This window comes from Acomys minous (assembly GCF_964271855.1).
Source record: "Acomys minous genome assembly, chromosome: 8".
In the NCBI taxonomy this organism is placed as follows: Eukaryota; Metazoa; Chordata; class Mammalia; order Rodentia; family Muridae; genus Acomys; species Acomys minous.
Window position 1 is genome coordinate 39,731,427 of NC_140489.1, and position 19,516 is coordinate 39,750,942.

Below are 19,516 nucleotides of genomic sequence, written 5' to 3' on the forward strand. Positions count from 1 at the left end.
GCGGGGAGGAGAGAGACAGGGCTCAGTGGAACTACACATCAAAGAGACCCAGTGGAATTCCACATCAAGCGGTGGTCACCGCAGGGAGAGAGGAAGCGGCTACTCTCAAGTAAAGCTTACGTGCGGGAGACCACGAGCATGCAAATATTATCATAAGCATGGTAATTGTACTGCTCACCTTATTAGAAGCTATTCCTTACTTTTTTGTTTTATATGCTTTTCATTATGTGGGTATTTTCATAACTGAAAACAAGTTAGTTTAAAAAAAAAATCACTGGAAGTTGGCAATACCAGAAGTAGGCAATAACCCAAAAGAGAGAGATAATTATGAAGAAAAAAAAACTAATTTCTACACTAACTAGAGAAAGGCATAGAGAGAGGAACTGCCACTGTGAGCTGGGACCACAGACTAGGAGAGGAATCTACCTTTCTTAAATACCTTGGGCCTCTCTATATCTGAAAAATAAAAACTAGTTAGCAGATCTCAGCCAAGCAGGGGTGAGGCTGCTAAGACAGCAGCCAATGGTGTCTCATTTACACACATTCCGTGGGCACCAACCACCCTCTTCTATTCAACCCAATTCTCTCTCTTGATGGCATATTAATAGTTTTCTTTAATTTTGTCTATTTGCTTGGATTTTGAGTTTCTTCTATCTTCACAGTGAACCCTACCCTCAACATACACCCTAACAGAACACTAGCACCTGGTAGACCCCAGGGTGACCTTCTTAGATGCTAGGCACCAACATCAAGTCACGTGCCTATTCTGCACTAAATCGAACCTCATAAAGTACACTGATAGCCCACTAATAAAAACTCTAAAGCAATTTGTGCGATATATATGTATTTTATCATTTTCATACTTTTGAGCTTTGTATGGGAATGGTTTTGAAATGAGCCAAAATAAAAAGAATGGAAATCTATATTCTGTCTGAAGCACGCCCTTCAGGAATTCTGATCTATGAGGTCTACACTTTTTATTGTCTTTGAGCTGTTTTACAACTCTGTAAATTGTGGATAGCTGATAGCAACGCAAATCACTCTGTTCTATAAACCAGAAACTTCATCCCATTGGGTGGACAAACAATCGACCTCCCCAGTCATCTCACTACAGAAAAACAAGCAGATTTTATATATTTATTTGTAAACTCATATAGGTGACAGGGTTTAGAACATGTCATTCCAAAACGTGGCACCGTGGCATGTCAAGACACTTAGGATTGAAGGGGTCTGAACAAAAACATGTACAGGTCTCTCTGACCTTCCGTGGACCCTTTGCCCTGACATGCAGGCATAAACCCGTGGAGAGTCCCCAGATGATTGGAGCATCCTTGTTTTTGAAGATGAAGAGCACATGGGGAAACTGGACAGACCCCCCCAAGTCCTCACTGGTCTTGTCATGTGCTCCACAAAACCTGTCTCCATCTAGATTTTCCTTAAGACACCCAGGTTCGAGCCAGGTGGCAGTGGCACACACCTTCAATCCCAGCACTCAGGAGGCAGAGGCAAGTGGATCTCTCTGAGTTCAAGGCCAGCCTGGCCTACAGAGTGAGTTCCAGGACAGCCAGGGCTACACGAGAGAAACCCTGTCTCACAACAAAACAACAAAGACACTCAACTTCCACTTTGTTTTCGGTTCTTGATGATGGCTCCTGTATCCAAAAGAAGACAGCACGCATCCCCCCAACAAAATAAAGCAACTTGCTTCTTTTACTGTTAATCTGTCTTTTGTCACAGAGACTCATTCAAATGACACTAGAAAAAGGTATGTTCTTTTTCTTCTCCCGTACATGCTCCTGTCTGTGCCCTTCAATCCTCTTCTTAGCCGAACATCCTACCAGCTCTCTTATTAAGTTAAATGACATTATGGGTGTGTGCTCACTTTGTCTGTGCCACGGTCATGTTTCCTTCTTTAGAAAACTGTTCTTGAAGGGCTTACAAAGACTTCCATGGTTGTGCCTAATAACTGACAGACTTTCCCAGACAGATAAGCTCCAAGCTGTAAATTCTTAACCCAAAACAAAAACAAAAAAAGGAGCAGGGTATGAGGTGGGAAATATAGAAATAAATGTTTAAGTGAGATGAACTTTAGGCAGCTCCAAGGCTTAACTAGCTGTTTCTCTAGTCACTCTCCAGCCCCACAGCTTGTGTGAGCTTTCTTTCTTTCTTTCTTTCTTTCTTTCTTTCTTTCTTTCTTTTAAGATTTATTCAGTTGTTTGTTTTCTGTTTGTTGGCTGAGCAGTCACTCGGCTATGGTAGTGGCAAGGACTGGGAAGGTGGATTATGGTCTGATCATCTGAGATCCCAGGAATCCGTTTTCTGTTAAGTAAGGAGGTGACGTGAGGAGAATCTTGCTGGCGCCTCTTTTTTTTCTTTTTAAGATTTATTTATTTTATTTATTGTATATCAGTGCTTTATCTGTCAAAGAAGACATCAGATCACATTATAGATGATTGTGAGCCACCATGTGGTTGCTGGGAATTGAACTCAGGGCCTCTGGAAGAGCAGGTGGTGGTCTTAACCACTGAGCCATCTCTCCAGCCCCTTGCTGGCTCCTCTTATTTGTCAGTTTGTCTCTTTTGAGCTCACAGAGTTTTGTGCCCACTGGAAGGCAGATCAGTTCTTTGATGTCTGGGCAGCATCGAGGCTCTAAGCTCTCCTGAGTGACCTTGTGCATGGCCCCTGCTTCTGTGAAATTGAAGTGCTTTCCTACCCTCCAAGAGTGCAATAAATTAGGACATATGTCCAAGAGTCTCAGTGGTGATTGGCTTGATTGACAAGTGCTGACATCAGCCAAGAATTCTTACATTTTTATAAAATGAACAGTTTCTAGTACTTTAATGCACCACACCAAAAAAAAAAAAAAAAAAAAGGAAAGAAGAGAAAGAGAACTTCCCCTCAAAATGAACTCAGAAACCCATTTAAAAATCCAGATTCACATAATCAAGGTAAACTTTCACCAAATAAAACTAGTTTAATATTCAGCTTATTAAAACAATTATGTCTTCTTTGATTTGTCTGTGCTAAATATAATCAAAGCATACATTTATTCTACTTGCATTTTTTTCTGTAATTATCAGGTTGCTGAGCAAATAAATTGGCATTAAAATCTTGCATGATGTAAATGCACGTTCAGAGAAACTGAATCTTGTCTTTCATAACTTTATTTCAATTTTTTTCAGTGTTGAGGATGGAATCCAGGGCTTTATGCATGTTAGACAAGAAGTCTACCTCCGAGGTACACTCCTAACACAGAAGTAATTATGTTTTTATAGCATGATAACTTGAAAATAATTACCAAGACTGTTTAGAAGCTAAGGCCGTGGTCCGATGGTAGAGCTCATGCCTAGCATGCAGGAGGTAAGACTCTGGGTCTGTTCTTTAAGTAGCTTAAAGATGTGAACTTCTCTTGAGTTAAAAGATAGCCATTGACGGCCTAGATAAATTCTGAGACAGAATGCCATAAATAATGAATTACATGCTTGAGCAGGTCTATATCTATTGGTGAAGGTGATGGATGTGTTCACTCTTGCCATCTTTTGAACATGTAAATGAGAGATGCATAACTATAGGGATGGAATTTGTGAGCTTTTTCTAACCAGCTATAAATCTAGTAGATAGCAGGAAATTCCCTAGGTACCCACTTCCCCTACCCCATCCGGTTTTCTCTATGACTGACAAGTTAGTTACTTTGGTTAAAAGTTATAATTAGTATGTGCAGTGGCAACTGCGCTTCAGAGCAATGATGCAAAAGAGATCCAAGTGCACGAGAGTCTTGAATTTTCAGGAGAAAATAGTAGTTTTATCTGAAGGCAGTAGTTGTTAAATGTTTTGGTCTTAATATGGTTTCCTACCTTTGGGACTTGTTGAAGACTCCAGAGGGAGTGTAAGGAGAGACAGCTGTCAATATCATTGAAATTAGAACACTGGAATTGTCGCTGTTGTCACTGCTGGTACTTTGATTCGGTTTGGTTGAGACAGGGTCCCATTCTATAGGCAAGCTCTCCTATAACTCACTAGGTAGATACAGGCTGGTCTTGAACTCACGGTGTTCATGCTACCTCAGCCTCCTTAGAATTAGAATTACAAGCTGATCTACCAAGAACATTTTAAACCACAAATTAATATGTAGTTTCAGAAGTGCACTGATAAACAGATTATATGTCCATTTAGATAGTGTTTTAGTATTTTAAGAATTTACTTTTATCTTGTGGATCTCTTGAGATGTCTTAATAAAAGTGTCAGTTTGTTCTACAGTCTAATAATGTAAATGAAAAAAAAAGTAGGATATGAACATTGTAGCTAAATCAGAAGTCTTAAAAGAAGTTATGAAATGTGTTAAGACTCTTAGCCAAGGTCAGTCTATGTTGGTGGGTGTCCATCCCTCCTCTTCTGATGAATGACCTTATAGGGTCAACGGCTATTCATTACTTTCTGTATTTCTATACAGAAAGTATTGCAGAATTAATGAATTCCCTCTGCCTAGAGAGAAAAGATTCTGTGTCTTTGAGTCAGTAGTTGTGTTGCTTTCATTATGTCTTTGATTACTTAAGGAGGAAAAGAACAAAATGTCCTTATTTACAAAAGTGATAAGGTTATATATTTTGCAGTTGCATCTCCAACTGTATGTGTTCGTTGTTACCCTGAATAAATAAGTTATCAAATACTGCCTCCCAAGCATGCAAGAGCCTATCTTAAACAGAACTCACTTTTTTCCTCTGGTCCTCTTTAACCTCTGGCTCTTACCATCTTTTCACTCTCTTTTGAGCTGGCATGGCCCCTAAGCCTTAGGGGTGGTGTGGTAAGGATGGAGTATTTGGGCCTTTTAGCTGGTTTGTTAGACTGGCTGTTTTTAATCTTACCTTTTCCAAATAGGATTCTAAATATGAAGAAAGAGAGAGAGAGAGAGGAAAGGAATATGAAAGAGAGAGAGAGAGAGAGAGAGAGAGAGAGAGAGAGAGAGAGAGAAGGAAGGAAGAGAAATCCAACACTTTTGAGATGTTTCATTTTACAAAAAGCACCTGGGGGAAATCATGAAGTTGTTTTTTCTTTTATGCTATGAAAACAGAAGTATTAGAAATAATTCTCTCTGTTTGATCTGGGACTAATGTGGGAAGTGCTGTAGGAAGAGGCAGCCTGCCCTGAGTGAAATTTGTATACGTGAGATAAACACTTGGGGAATTGTATGCTTTGTGAGAGATCCCTGGGGATTTGTCAGTGTTCCTACCTTCCAGGATGCATTCTCACCTTGGGGAAAGAGCTGATCAGAACTCACCAGCCACGGAGCCATGGTTCCTTTCAAGTGTTTCTGTAATCATTGTTGTCTTGGAAATGCTTTGCCTAAAGCTATTAGCAGCATCAGTGTGAGGTTATCAGTTATCAACTCAAGTATTATTTTGAAATGCTTGCTTAAACAATACCTTACTTCTTTTATTTAAAGCTAGAAGCTTCTACGGCATTGGTTCTCAATGTCTTATTCGATGTCTCAATGTCTTAAGTCATTAGACTGACCCATGGGATTGTTTTAAATGTAAAGTAAGATACAGATTTATTTTTAACCTAGTATTCTTGGCATAGTGAGTGCACTTTAACCAAGATTATTATGTTATACCCCAGGATTTCTTTTATCTTATGAAATACATTTAGATGTTTTTAGAATTCAAATGTACCATTGTCTTGACATCTCCGGGGCTATGTGACAAGGAGGAGGACAGGAAAGAGGAGGGAGGGAGAGGGAAAAAAATAAAGCAGAGAAATAGAAGGGGAGGGAGGAAGGGAAAGAAAGAATATTGACCTCAGGGCTTGAATGTGCTGACATTCCGTCACTGATCTGAAGTCATAGCCCAGAACTAAACAGAATGTTGTTACTTTCGATGTTTAATATTCTGGACCTATGAAAAGAACCAACAAACTCTGGGTATTTTTTTATTCAAATAAAACATTTAAAATATCTTATTCTTGATGAGTGCTCAAATATCAGGATTTTTTTAAAGATTTTTCATACCTTCCAGTGCAATATGGCTACTTCTATAATTTTGGTAAGAATCAGTCATCTTTTCACCAAGATATAATTAGGCAAATTCATTGGACAATCAAGGTTGAATCTAACAGGTCATTATTTCAGAGTTAGATAAGGCTTTACTTTTAGAAATAGATGTTGGTGGTGCTCATGAGTCATTTCAAAGTGGAGTGGGAGTTTTAGGGCCTTTAAATGAAGAGGAATTCACCCAAGTTCATAGGCCCTGCAGGTGGAGTTTGATGGAGAGAGTTTCTTGGGATCCCCGGTCTGTCTTAGTTATTTTTCTATTGCTATGGTAAGACACTATGACCAAGGCGACTTATAGAAAATAAGAGTTTATTGAGGGGCTTGCAAAGGGTTAGAGTCCATGAGCTTCATTCGTGGTAGGGATCACGTCAGCAGGCAGGCATGGTGCTGGAGCAGTAAGCCTGACTTAAGACATGGTGCACTCATAGCTTGCGACAACAGCGGGGAGGCAGAGAGCTAACTGGGAATGGTGTGGGATTTTGAAAGCCCCAAAGCCCATACTCAGTGAAACATTTCCTCCAACAAAGCCATACCTCCTAATCTGTCTCAAACAGTCCTACCAACGGAGGTTCAAACACTCAAATATACGGGCCTATGGGGACCATTCTTGTTCAGATCTCAAAGTTGTCTTCAGATAATAAATAGAAGAGGAGCTGGAATCCATCTGGGATTCCCTGTAAGAACGCCTAGAGAAAAAAATTAACATACTGTGGCTCGTTGCTCAATATACATGGCTGAAGGTTTTTTAAGTTTTGCAAACTGAAGAAGACAACGTGCTAATGATCATACTTGCCTCCTCTCTATAAGCAATCAGACCACACCTAGCTGGAATCAATCTTATTTATTTTGGTGATCAAGTATTAGTTTTCTTTGAGAAGAAATGTGAAAGATTGTAAAATGTGCCTAAATGATCACTATGTATTTTCACTTGAAAATAGGGTCTTGTCTACATGCATCCCACAAATACTATGGCTTACCTGGCCCTGTGTATAGGCTCCATAACTCCGTGTTGAAAAAAAAATGATAGCAGTGTAAATGACTTTTGTCTCTAAGCATGCAAACTAATTCTGTCTGGAAGAGTACCTGATTTTTACCCCCATTTTGGGAAAGAGTTTTGCATTTATTGCAAGTTCATGTCATGACCTACATACTTCCAGTCTTTGGATTACTTGTTACATCTTAATGATTTTCTGGCTGATTAATAAAATATTTGATGCATGTTCACATTTTATTCTTAGATGACAGTCATGGTTTTATTTTGTTTTTTAACATTAGCCATTCATGTGTTAAATTCATCACTTTCTTTTTGAGGTGCAAAGCATAATTTATATATATATATATATATATATATATATATATATATAATTATAAAAGTGTTAAATCATTAACAGTTGGCTGGTTGGCATGATGTTAGCTTAGTAGACACTCAATTAGACATTTATGAAATGTTGCTTTCTGTCTTGAAGTTAATAATTTAATTGTAGGTCTCAAATTCTGTTGTAGGCACTTGACGAGCTTTTAAGCCCTAGGCAATATGCCTAAGTGGGGTGGGGGTGGGGAAGGCGGGGATCAATAAAATAACTAAGTAGTCACTCAACATGTATTCATTAAATAAATGCATGAACTACAAGGAATGCCATTTTGGTGGTACCTCTCAGGCACCATATACTCACACATATCCCAGAAATAAGGAGTATGACAGGGCAAATAAATTACACGGAGAGTTTGTTATAATCGGCATTGCTATTATTACTCCCCTTCGATTGGTGAGGAGTTTGAGCGCCCCAGTCTCAGTGGGTTTTATGCCTCTCCTCCAGAGATTACTGATCCCAGGAGTCAGTCTTCTCCTTTTTGTACGTTTAACCTCAACTCCCTTATCCTTGCTACCCTCAGGTAATACCAGAAACGCAGTGACCCCAACCTTGTCATTCAAGTCTTGACACTAAGGATAAGCCCCGCCCTGCTGGAAGCAAGATCTCCTAAGAACATTACTTTACTAATTAAAGTAAGAATATTCTAAAATCTACCCCCCCCTCAAGAGTGTTAGGAAAAAAACTTGGACAATAAAAGTGATAAGCTTACCTTAGCTGGAGCCACACCAGGCTTGCTTCCAGATTCTTGTTTCCCCGTGGCCCCTCCAAAGCCTCAGGATAGCTGGGAGATACAAAGGAATCCTATTAGGAAGGAGTAAATGGTCCCAGGAAGCCATGATTTACAGACAATTCCACTGGGCATGGGGACACATGTCATCCCTGCACTTAGCAGGAGGAACAAGGAATTCTCGCTAATTCCCTGGTATACTGAGCTCAAGGCCAGCCTGGGCTGCATGAGACCCCCACCTCCAAACAGAAGGAAACTCTTTCAGATTTACAGAGCAGCCAGTACAGTCTAACTAAATTGAAATCAGAAAGGTAGAAGGGAGTTTACCAGAGAGAACAGAAGTGAAGCCTTTATGGGTCCAAATCTCAGTGGCTCCGAGCCAAGCAGGCTCTAAGTCTGCCTGAGTTCTTAACACGCTGAGCCTGAGTCCTCCTCCAAGGCACAGCAGTGACAGGTCAGATGGAGGAGAGGAGATCATGGGGCTGAGCCAAGGACTCAAGCCTGGGTCTGGAACTCTGCCCTTGAAAAAGTAATTTGTCAGCAAACGCAATAAAACCTGTTAAGGGCTTTGTGGGGGGTGTAAAAAACATCTGTCTCCAATGCACACAAAATCCTGAAACTCAGATCAACAAAAACAACTGAAGGAAGGCCACCAACCATGGGCCTCCCTGATTGAAGCCCCTCTCTGCTCTGGTGTTTTCCTCTAGAGCAGTGGTTCTCACCCTCCCTAATGCTTCAACCCTCTTTATACAGCTCCTCGTGGGGTGACCCCCTACCATAAAATTATTTTCATTGCTACTTCATAACTGTGATTTTGCTACTGCTATGAATCACAGTGTAAATATTTTTGGAGACAGAATTTTGCCAAAGGGGTTGTGGCCCACAGGTTGAGAACTGCTACCCTCTTCAGTCATCACCTTGGATTCCAGGAGTAAAGGGACTGAAAAATAAATATTCCCCCAAAGGGACTACGGTGGTTTGAATAGGCTCAGATGATTGAATGCTTGGTCCCTAGTTGGTAGAACTATTTTAGGAAGGGATTAGGAGGTGTGGCCTTGTTGGAGGAGGTGTGTCACTAGGGGACATGCTGATCCAGGTGTGTGTGTGTGTGTGTGTGTGTGTGTGTGTGTGTGTGTGTGTGTGTGTGTGTGTGTGTGTTCTCCTCTCTCCTCCTCCTCCTGCCCTTCCTCCTCCTCCTCCTCCTCTTCTTCTTCTTCTTTTTCTTCTTCTTCTTCTTCTTCTTCTTCTTCTTCTTCTTCTTCTTCTTCTCTCTCTCTCTCTCTCCCTCCCTCCCTCCCTCCCTCCCTCCCTCCCTCCCTCTCTCTCTCTCTCTCTCTCTCTCTCTCTCTCTCTCTCTCTCTCTCTCCTTCCTGCTTGTGTATGTAAACTCCCAGCTACTACTCCAGCCCCGTGTCTGCCTGTCTGCTGTCATACTTCCTACCGTTATGGTCATGGGCTCACCCTCTGAAACTGCAAACAAGCCTCTAATTAAATGCTTTCTTTTATAAGTTGCCTTGGTCAAGGTGTCTCTTCACAGCAATAGAAAAGCAACTAAGACAGAGACTGATACTAGCCACCCAAGCAACTGACCAAGGTGGCAATTACTCATACCTCTTGTCCCCTGCTTCAGTCCTTCCTCTATTTAAATCTAAAGCTCCGTCAGTGCTTGAAGAAGGATTGGGGGTCACTGAACCCTATCTTCTTCTTTTCTTTCCAATGTCACCATGTTACTTAAATCCCCTTTCTCCATCTTGTACCATTTAATTGGTACCTGAGGACAAGTGGCCATACTAGTCTGCTATGATTCCTGGAGCCCGGGCTTTTGACCAGTTGCTTTGGTTGCTTTCATGGGTCCCTATGGTAAATGCTGACTTCCCAAGGGAGACAGACAAGGCTAGAACGGAAGAGCACAGACAGCAGCCCAGGTCACAATGCACTTCTGAGTGAGTTGGTTTGCACCTGCACCATCACAGTTGCACTGGCCTTGTCCTACCCAATAGCTGCCTTTCATAGTTTGTGGTAGATACACACCATGGCATATAACTGTAATCCTGGCCTTCTGGAGGTTGAGGCAAGAGGACTAAAAGTTCAAGCCCAGCCTGCACTACAGACTGAGACCCTCTATCTCAAGAAGGAATAAACAAATAGAGTTTGTGACTATATTAGTTTATTTTGTTATTGTTGTGACAAAATTCCCAAAAGAAACAACATAAAAGAAGAACTGTTTATTTTGGCTCACAGTTTCAGAGGATACCAGCTATCCCAGCAGGAAAGGCACGAGGGGGTGGCTCCACGAAAACAGGAGTGTGTGGCAGAGCTTCTCAGAGAGAAGCTGGACCAGGAGACACCATAAGGAGGTAGGAACAAAACCCAAAGATGGTATACACCCCAAGGGCCACCCCCAGTCACCTACTTCCTTCTAAAAGTGGACAAGTGGGCCCCATCTCCTAAAAATTTTACAGTCTCCTCAAATAACACCACTAGCTAAACCGTGAGGTTGAAAACGAATGAATCTGTAGGGGACACCTCAGGTTCAAAATGTAGCAGTCACTGTCCAGGTTAACTTGGAAGAGAGTGGGGGTAGGGTAGGGGCACATTGTTCAGGCATAGGCAAGAGTCTGATTTTAATCACAATATCCAGACAGCACAGATGGAGGCAGTGCACCCCACAGCTGTCTTTAAGACATGGTCCTGGAAAGGCACCCTGAGTCTCTGGGCTCCACCATAGTACGGTCGCTTATGAGCAGAGTTGATCCCATACGACTCTAAGCTTTGGCTTCTTCATCTATACATTTGGTTTCTTCATCTATACATTAAAGCTAATGCTCTAGATCCCATCAAGTTGTTGTAAGGAGCTACCAGGATAGGTATTAATAGAGATTAAAATCACACACACGATGGAATGAGAAAGTGTAAAAGCCCTAGTCTGGTACTGGTACAAAGAGGCCTTTGAATGGCTGCTCGGTAGGGTCAAAGGAGAGCGGTAAGTCACCCCAACATTTTCTTCCATGATCTGAGCTAATTAGATACACAGGAAACACTAACTTAGAAGCCACCTACCTATAGGCAACAAGTGGACATCTTAACATTTCATCCAGAGTCAAAAGGGAGAAGATGTGTCACTCTGTGCCTGTTTCCATCTGGAGAGCAGAGCTAGCATTTCAGATGCCTGGAACAACGACAGCAATTCATAGAAACACCCCTCAAACAGGTGACACATGCCACAGCTACATACGTATGAACCTGGCATCTTACACCAAGCCCGGTGCCTTCAGTCTGTGGTCCTAAAGCACTCACATCACTCACCTGTGTGTTCATGTCCTAGAAAGCCTCCACAGATCAGAGAAGGGCAGACTCCCGAGTGAGCAGTTTCTCTTCTTGCACGTAAGCCACGCCTACAGACTTGCTATTTTCATCTGCAGGCCTATAAATGTCACAGTAACATTTGAAACGCATCTTTAGGTTTTCTCTCCTCATATGCTGCTCCTCAGGACAGGTGGCGTGGGGTGGGTGGGTAGCGGGTGCAGCTGCAAACCACACTTGGGGAGTCCCGGCCTTCTCAGCTTACCAGACTGGCCCTTCTAGTCTTATGAGTTCAAACTTTCCATTCAGGGCTGAATTATCCGAGTTTCTAGTCATGAGAGGACCACTCACGAGCGTGAGTGCTCTCACATGCCTACACACACATGAGCATGAGTGCTCTCACATGCCTACACACACATGAGCATGAGTGCTCTCACATGCCTACACACACATGAGCATGAGTGCTCTCACATGCCTACACACACATGAGGATGAGTTCTCTCACATGCCTACACACACATGAGCATGAGTGCTCTCACATGCCTACACACACATGAGGATGAGTTCTCTCACATGCCTGCACACACATGGCATGCCTGCACACACACTCACATACCCACACTCTGAGCCAATGACTCCTGGATGCCACTTCCTACTTCATACAGAGGACTCAAGATCTGGAGAGTGTTTCTGGGAGCACGTTCAAAGAGCCAGTACAGCACCTGTATGCACATCCTGCCTTTCCCTCTACTATGGTCCAGAGATGCAATGTGGAGTTAGCTAAGGGGACTTCCTTCCCCTGTTCCCATGTGCTGTATCTTATCCTCTTCCGGGGTCTTTATGGCCCTCTACATTCCCAGTGATTTTTCTCTTACTAAACACAAAACAAAGCAAAGTGCTCCAGCTCATCGCACTTTCCTCCTGCAGGCAGCGTCCTCCTGTCTCCTCCCTCTGCTACTCTCTTCCCAGCAGCCTCACCTGAGCTCCCTTGGCTACATTCCTCACCCCGGACCTGGCTCTCAGCCCACTCCAACCTGGCTTTGTCCCATGGAAACGACTCCATAATGAGTGTTCTCCAGGGTACTTTATCCAGATGCCTCCCAGCTAAGTCATTGGTAGCACATCACTCTTTAAAAACCCCCCAGAGTTTCTCTCCTTGTGACTGACTTCTCAACCTTGTCCCTAAAGTGGCTCTGGCCTGGTACTCCCAGCTCAGGAGGGGCATTGCCATCCACCATGTGACAATGATAAGAATTTACCTGATGCCATCCACGATCTTCCTTTTGTGCCCTCTCTATCTAAGTCACCAAGCACTACTGAGCACGTGTTTTATTTATAAATATTTCTTTGTGATACCCAACATTTGTTTAAACAGCAACAACAACAATAACCTATAACTCCAGTTCTGAAGAGAAAGAGACAGGCGGGTTCCTGGAGCTTGACAAGCACCAATTTAAGTCTATTTAGCAAGCTCTATGTTCAGTGAGAGACCCTGGCTCAAAAAATAAGGTAGAAACTGATTAAGAAATACATTGTCCCGCAGGCTCCATATACATATGCACATGGAGAAAGAGTGGGAGGGGGAGGCGGGGAGAAGAGAATATCAAGGTCCATGTCTGTAACATGGTCTCCCAGATCTAGAAGAGCCACCATAATGTCCAATTCCAGGGGCCAGCTGGGTAGAAGCTCCATTTGAAGTAGTGCAAGGCTATTGGTCATGGTCCCAGTCAGAAATAGCCAGAACATTCCAAGAGGATGAATGAAGAAATTGAATGAAGGATATGGTTAAGGGTAAGGGTAAGGGTATAAGGGACAGTGACAAGACTGTGGAAACACCCTGGGCTGCAAACTGCTGCCACCCTTTGGTCTGCAGTGGCAAGACGGGGAGAAGCTGTGACTGGCAGAGGTCAGCTTCCAGGATGGGAGCACAAACTGCTACACCACAGTCCAGGAAGGGACCTCTGTTTGGACCTCACTCACAGACCTTCCATTGGCCAATGTCACCCAAAAGTGAGAGGGCAGGAGAACTCAGGGCTGCTCTGTAAGGGTTAAGGCCAACGGTAGAGGCAGGGATAGCTGGCTGCCTTCTGCCTTCTCCCACTGATCTGGCTGTCTTTGATATGATGCTTGACTTAGCCTTCCTTTCCTTCCAAGTCCTCCTCCCAGGGGAAATGATGTTTCCTTCTGTTAGCATTTGCTTAATATCAAATCATCATCAGGTGATATTAATTATCTGTCTATAGACTTGTTCATTTCAAATGATGGGCTTGACTCGAGTCAGAAGCAGGGTGCTACTGGCATGAAGGAACTCCACAACGTTATCCAATGAGAAGCAGCCACTATACACCACCAATGATGCTACCAGGTCTCAGCCCAGATGTGTGGAGACTGAGGGAGAGCAGGGCTGTTAAAGGCCAGAGTGATGCCAAGCCCAAAGAAGTATTCTCATGAGAGAATCTCAGAGACATCTGGGGCCTCCATTCCATCCATTGTCTGCCCAAAGGGCAGCTCTTCTTCTGCCCCATGGAGAGCAACGGTGAGAAATTCTGGTTGGGCAAAGGGCCAGAGCAAGGAATGGGAACACAGAACAAAGGAAAAGCATCCGACCTATAAAGCCAAATTATCCATGTCCTGCCAGACTCTGACATTTTGCTGTGTGACTTTGAGTAGTTGGAAATGCTCTGATCCCAGATCCCTGTCTATCCAAAATGGATCCTGTCTGCCTTCCATGCTATGGCTGCTGGAAAGCCAGTTGATGGCATGTGTTACATGACAGGTATTTATAACACTACAAGCCTGTTGGTTCCTGGCTTTCACTGAGCAGTAGCCATTTAACCAATAAAACCATTTGCCAACCTTTGCTAGAGAATGCATTCATTGTGGAAATAAAATACACACCACTGGTATTCCCGAGCCACATGGAACCCTATCCTCCAAGGCAGCTTCATGGTGACTATTGCCAGCAGCAAGGTAGTGTCACAATTCTATATGTCTTGTTATTTCTCATCACACTCTCTTCCTGAGCCCAAGAGACGGCCCCAAAGCCAGTGAAACAACTGCGCTCATGTTTCTGTAAGCTCATGTGCAGACACGCTGCCTCAGTTTCCCCATACGTCACACACTATTGGTGAATACAGTTATGGAACTATCTGCCCCTCATGCTGATGCTTTTCGAACCTGGTGCTACCCTGTCACTCAGTGCTTGCTCTCTTTTCATTGGCTAGCATCCTTCATCCCTTCAGTCATTACCTCACATCCATACAGCTTACGGTCTCTTTCCCCTTTGGCTCTTTTCTTCCTCAAAGTGGAACCTTTGCTGTGGATTTCTAATATCCTCCTCAGCCACCATTGCTTTCTTCTCTCCAAACAGATGGTTTGGTGCCATGAACTCTGTAACTCCATCTATTAAAAAAGTCTAACCTTTGTATTCCTGTCTTTGCCTTCCCTACCTAGTTTAAAACAGGGCCATGTCAGAACAAGAGTTGCTTCTGGTTTGGGACAGCCTATCTCTGGGGACTGGGGCACATCTGTTGCTGGTACTGACATGCTTTTCCTTGGACTTGACCTAAACCCCATCGGGATATTAGACCTCTGAATATTTCAGACTTTATCTGTGATGTCATGGTTGTTGTTACAGCAGTCTGCACAGTAATGATGTGTTTGTATCACACACACACACACACACAGAGAGAGAGAGAGAGAGAGAGAGAGAGAGAGAGAGAGAGAGACAGACAGACAGACAGACAGACAGACAGACAGACAGACAGACAGAGATGGGGGGGAGAGAGAGAGGGAGACAGAGACACAGAGACAGAGAGAGAACACCTGACATTTATGTCTTAAATAAGACATGTAAAGAGCCAAATGCCACCTACCAAGGCAAACATTTCCCAGGCCTAAACATCCCTGAATGTCAGCCCAGGGAGCTGAAAGATGCTGATCCAAAGGCAATCACTGCTGAGCAGAGACAGCAGCCCCAAAGCTGGGGATTAAGGACATCCTTTAAAGCACAAACAAGATTTGTCCCATCGCCTTGCATTCTCTGCACACTCCTGTTCATGAGGGCAGGCCTTTCTGTCTCGTCACGGGCCAGTCAGACAGACGATACGAGCAGAGTTCTTACAAAGATCCGATAATCCTTATGCGGAAGGAAAACTGGGCCCCAGCCACCTACCCACAGAAATGGCGCCACTGATCATGGCTGGAGACTGCGGTTAGAAAAAGCTCTCCAGGGGCCTGGGGAGATGTCTCCGTGTAGGTAAATTGCTTGTTATGCACCTGAGTTCCCTCGTGTTAGGTTTATGCTGAAAACATCTGTCCAATCTATATATACCCAGTCTCCTGGATAGAGGAAAGACTGTTAATGCTTTTAGCCAAAAATCATTTTTGGTCCCTCAAGCTTTTACTATGACATAAAGGCAGGAGTCTACTGCTCTTTCTTCAATGTGGATTTCAATGCAGATTGCAAACATTGGTAACACTAAGCACATCTAAAATTTTTTTGCCTCTTTTTATAAACTAAAAAAAAATAAGACTTCCTGTGAGCTTTAGGGAATCAACTTGGCTCCATCTCTCACAAGTCAAACAGACTACAGATATGTATTCCTGTCAATGAACAGCCTGTTTCCCCACCTATGGCCTCGCCCTGAGTGTGGAAACTCTCCCATCCCCTGGTTTTAGGATTCCCCTCCCCAAACTGCTAGGACTGTAGGCTTAAAAGTTTCAGATGTACCCCACAGATTTAAAAAATCACCCTTTAAACTCCTTAACTCTACCTTAACTGCCTAGCCTGTCTGACCCGGGAGAGTTCAAGTCCACTGCAGGCTGCTTCAACACCAGCTCCACGTGTTCCCATGGAATCTGCATCCTGGACAGAGTCAAAGCAGCTAGGTCCAGGCGGTCCAGTCTCATAACCCTCTCCAAAATGACCGGCGCCCCTTAGCCCCAGGTTGTTCCGCAGAGCCTGGACAGTGAGAAAAACAGCTTGCTCTTTCTGCATTTGGCCTGTATTCCAGCCCCCCCATGCCCAAACAATGACACCCCAGTGTTAGCAGGAAGTAGTCATAGAGAAGATTACACATTATTTAACTATCAAAATGGGCAATGGCTACCAGGTTCTCCCTGCGTCCCTCAGTCCCTACCTGGTACAGGGTCCTCCTGGCTGGCATACCCCACCTCCTACCCCGAACTCTCCAGCCCAGGGGGCTACTTTTTCTGATATGATTCAACCATTTTGGTTGCTCACTCTGCTTTTCACCTTTGGACCTGCTGGCTGCTGCATCTGGGTCCCTTCTCTCCTTTCTCCTTCCTCCTCCCTTTCCCCACAGTGCGCAGCTCAGTCTTGTCATGTCCACTTTGGTCTCTCCCAGGTGTCCCACCTCTAACTACACCCTTCATTTTATCTAAAATAAACCATCCCTCCAACACCATACCTAGAAGCACTCGTGTTTTCCTTTTTATTTTTATTTTTTATTCACATAGCATCCACGTAAAAACCTTTGTGTAACCTCAGCACTGAGCAGTCAGCAGGTAGACACATAGATCCCTGTCTCAATAAGTAAGGTAGAAAATGACAAATGAGGACATCGGTGTCTACTTACATTCTCTATATGCCCATGCAATGGTAAATACACACATGTACACAGATATATACCTCCTGCACATGTGTATATCACACACATACATGTACACAGATATACACCTCCTGCACATGTGCATATTACACACACATACATGTACACAGATATATACCTCCTGCACATGTGCATATCACACACACACATACATGTACACAGATATATACCTCCTGCACATGTGCATATCACACACATATACGTATACAGATATACATCTCCTGCACATGTGCATATCACACACACATACATGTATACAGATATACACCTCCTGCACATGTGCATATCACACACATACATGTACACAGATATATACCTCCTGCACATGTGCATATCACACACATATATGTATACAGATATACACCTCTTGCACATGTGCAGAAAACACATACACCTCTACACAGATATACAACTCGTGAACATGTGCATATCACACACACACACCCCACCCAGGACACTCTCTCAACAGACTCATCTGCAAACCATACAGGAAGCGTGTGGAGCGTCACCAGCGGCAAGCTTGGCAGTTGTCTGTAGCTGCTTGAGGAGGCATGCTTACTTTAGCAGCATTATTTTTTTTAACTTAAGTTTCTGATTAACAGGCTCCTAGGGCCATAGTGTTTAATTGACACTGGCCAGAGAGATATCTGCCGGGTTTGATGCTCTACCTTTTACATGAGCTATTTGAAGTGCTGCCGTGGGCCACATTTGGGAACAGCTCTTGATCTGTCTGCCCCTGCGCTCCCAGCCAGCCTTTTCCTGGGTGCATTCCAGTGAACCTCCCAGCTTCTGAGGTTTTCTGGTTTGATTATCTTGAATGAGCTATTTAACCTCTCATGCCTCTGTTTCCTCGACTACCTTAGATCGTGGGGAGGAATCCAAAGAGAAAATGTATCTAAGGCCTTTATATGGTGTGTGATTCTTGTGACAAGCACTCATTAAGTGTTAGCTCTCATTGCTGTCAGTTTGACGGATCCCAGGCTTGTGGGAGTCGAGCTGAGCTAAAAAACGCTTTCCCTTGCTCAGCACAGTGAAGCTGGGAAGGTACCCAGGATAATGCTCCCTGCTCCAGCATGGCCACACTCCAGAACCTGGAGAATGTTATTGTCCATAGCAAAAGGACCTTGCCAGGTTTCAGGTAGGTAGGATAGTTGCCTAGCATGAGCAGAGTCCTGGTTCACTCCCCAGCACCCTGGGGTGTGGGAGAGGACTTTGCTGGCATATATTATCCAGTGCAATCACAGGGTCCTCACAAAAAGCAGCCGAGGTCATCAAAATTGTCAGATGAGGCAGCAAAGCTGAGGTCATGGAGAAGAGGCTGTGCTGCTGCTGACTTTGATGCTGGGAGGTGGAGGAGAAGCTAAAGCCAGCGCCTGGAAGGCAGAAAGACTGAAGTGGATCCTTTTCTAAGTCACCAGAAGGAACTAGCCCTGCCAAGACCCAGAGTTCACACTAGCATGGCTTCTGAGCTCCTGAGCTGCAGGACAGTAATGTCATATTCATTTAAGCCAGAGTAGATAGACATTGGTTCCAAGGCCCTGGAAAACACTGAGGAATGGTGGAGGCCTGTAAGGCCAGTTGGGAGCACAGGGAAAAGTGCAGAGATGCAGCTAAGACAGGCACCTCATCCCTACCCATGCCACAAGAAGGGCACTGAGGGTGGGTGGGAGGTACTCAGCCTGCAGACAAGTGCAGCGCTGGTTATTCCTGTGAAATCTTGGGCTTGCTGGAGGCTCCACACAACATCTGGAGGAGGTGGGGAGCCATGCCATAGTGACATCCCGAGAGTGACAGGACAATGAGAGTGATAGGGAAGGAGGCCTTTCTTCTTCTTCCCAAAATGCCCAAGAGGAAGATTATTGAGGGAAGTCGAGGCAGCGATCCTGGATGTGGCTTCAATGGGCTGCTGAGGAGTTCCTGCCAAAAGGATGCCCCTTCACACACCACAGCTTAGACGACCTGTCTCGTCCCCTCATATCTCTGCACCTTTTTTTTTATTTCCCCCAGAAGTTAGCATTCAGTAATACTTATTGAATGAATAAATCAATGAGCAAACGCATAAGTGAATGGACAAGTAAAGGGATTCCAGCTATTATCCCAAAATATCCCCATTTTTCTTGACTTGGAGTAGGGGGCAGGGAGTTAGATACAGTCTGGGAAAAAGTTCCTTTTCCTCTGACTAGGAAGGGCCTAACTGAGCAAATCCCCTACCTGCTGCAGTCACACAGGCTGGCAGGTGTCCTTGGGCCCAGAATAGAAAGGTGGTTCAGAGCCCTGGTTGCTATTGCTGTCATTGGTATGCAGACAAACGCTCTCAGCATAGTCAGGATCTGAGAGGGTGGATGCTAATAACCCATAATCAATGCTGCATTTGCCAAGGGCCAAAAGAAAAATGAACCTTTAATTGAGCAAGATTTGGCATCAATCAATGATG

The 19,516-nt window shown here is 44.0% G+C and overlaps 1 long non-coding RNA gene across 1 annotated transcript in view; it reads right to left on the bottom strand.

The window, feature by feature from the left end:
* Nucleotides 1-6,237: 6,237 nt before the first annotated feature.
* LOC311602994 overlaps nt 6,238-19,516 on the bottom strand; it is a 38,519-nt gene continuing 25,240 nt past the window's right edge. The window contains exons 2-4 of the long non-coding RNA XR_014780914.1: nt 11,453-11,570; nt 8,129-8,200; nt 6,238-6,732 (exon numbers count right to left, since the gene is read on the bottom strand). This is a non-coding gene — a long non-coding RNA (uncharacterized lncRNA). The remainder of the gene's footprint in view (nt 6,733-8,128; nt 8,201-11,452; nt 11,571-19,516) is intronic.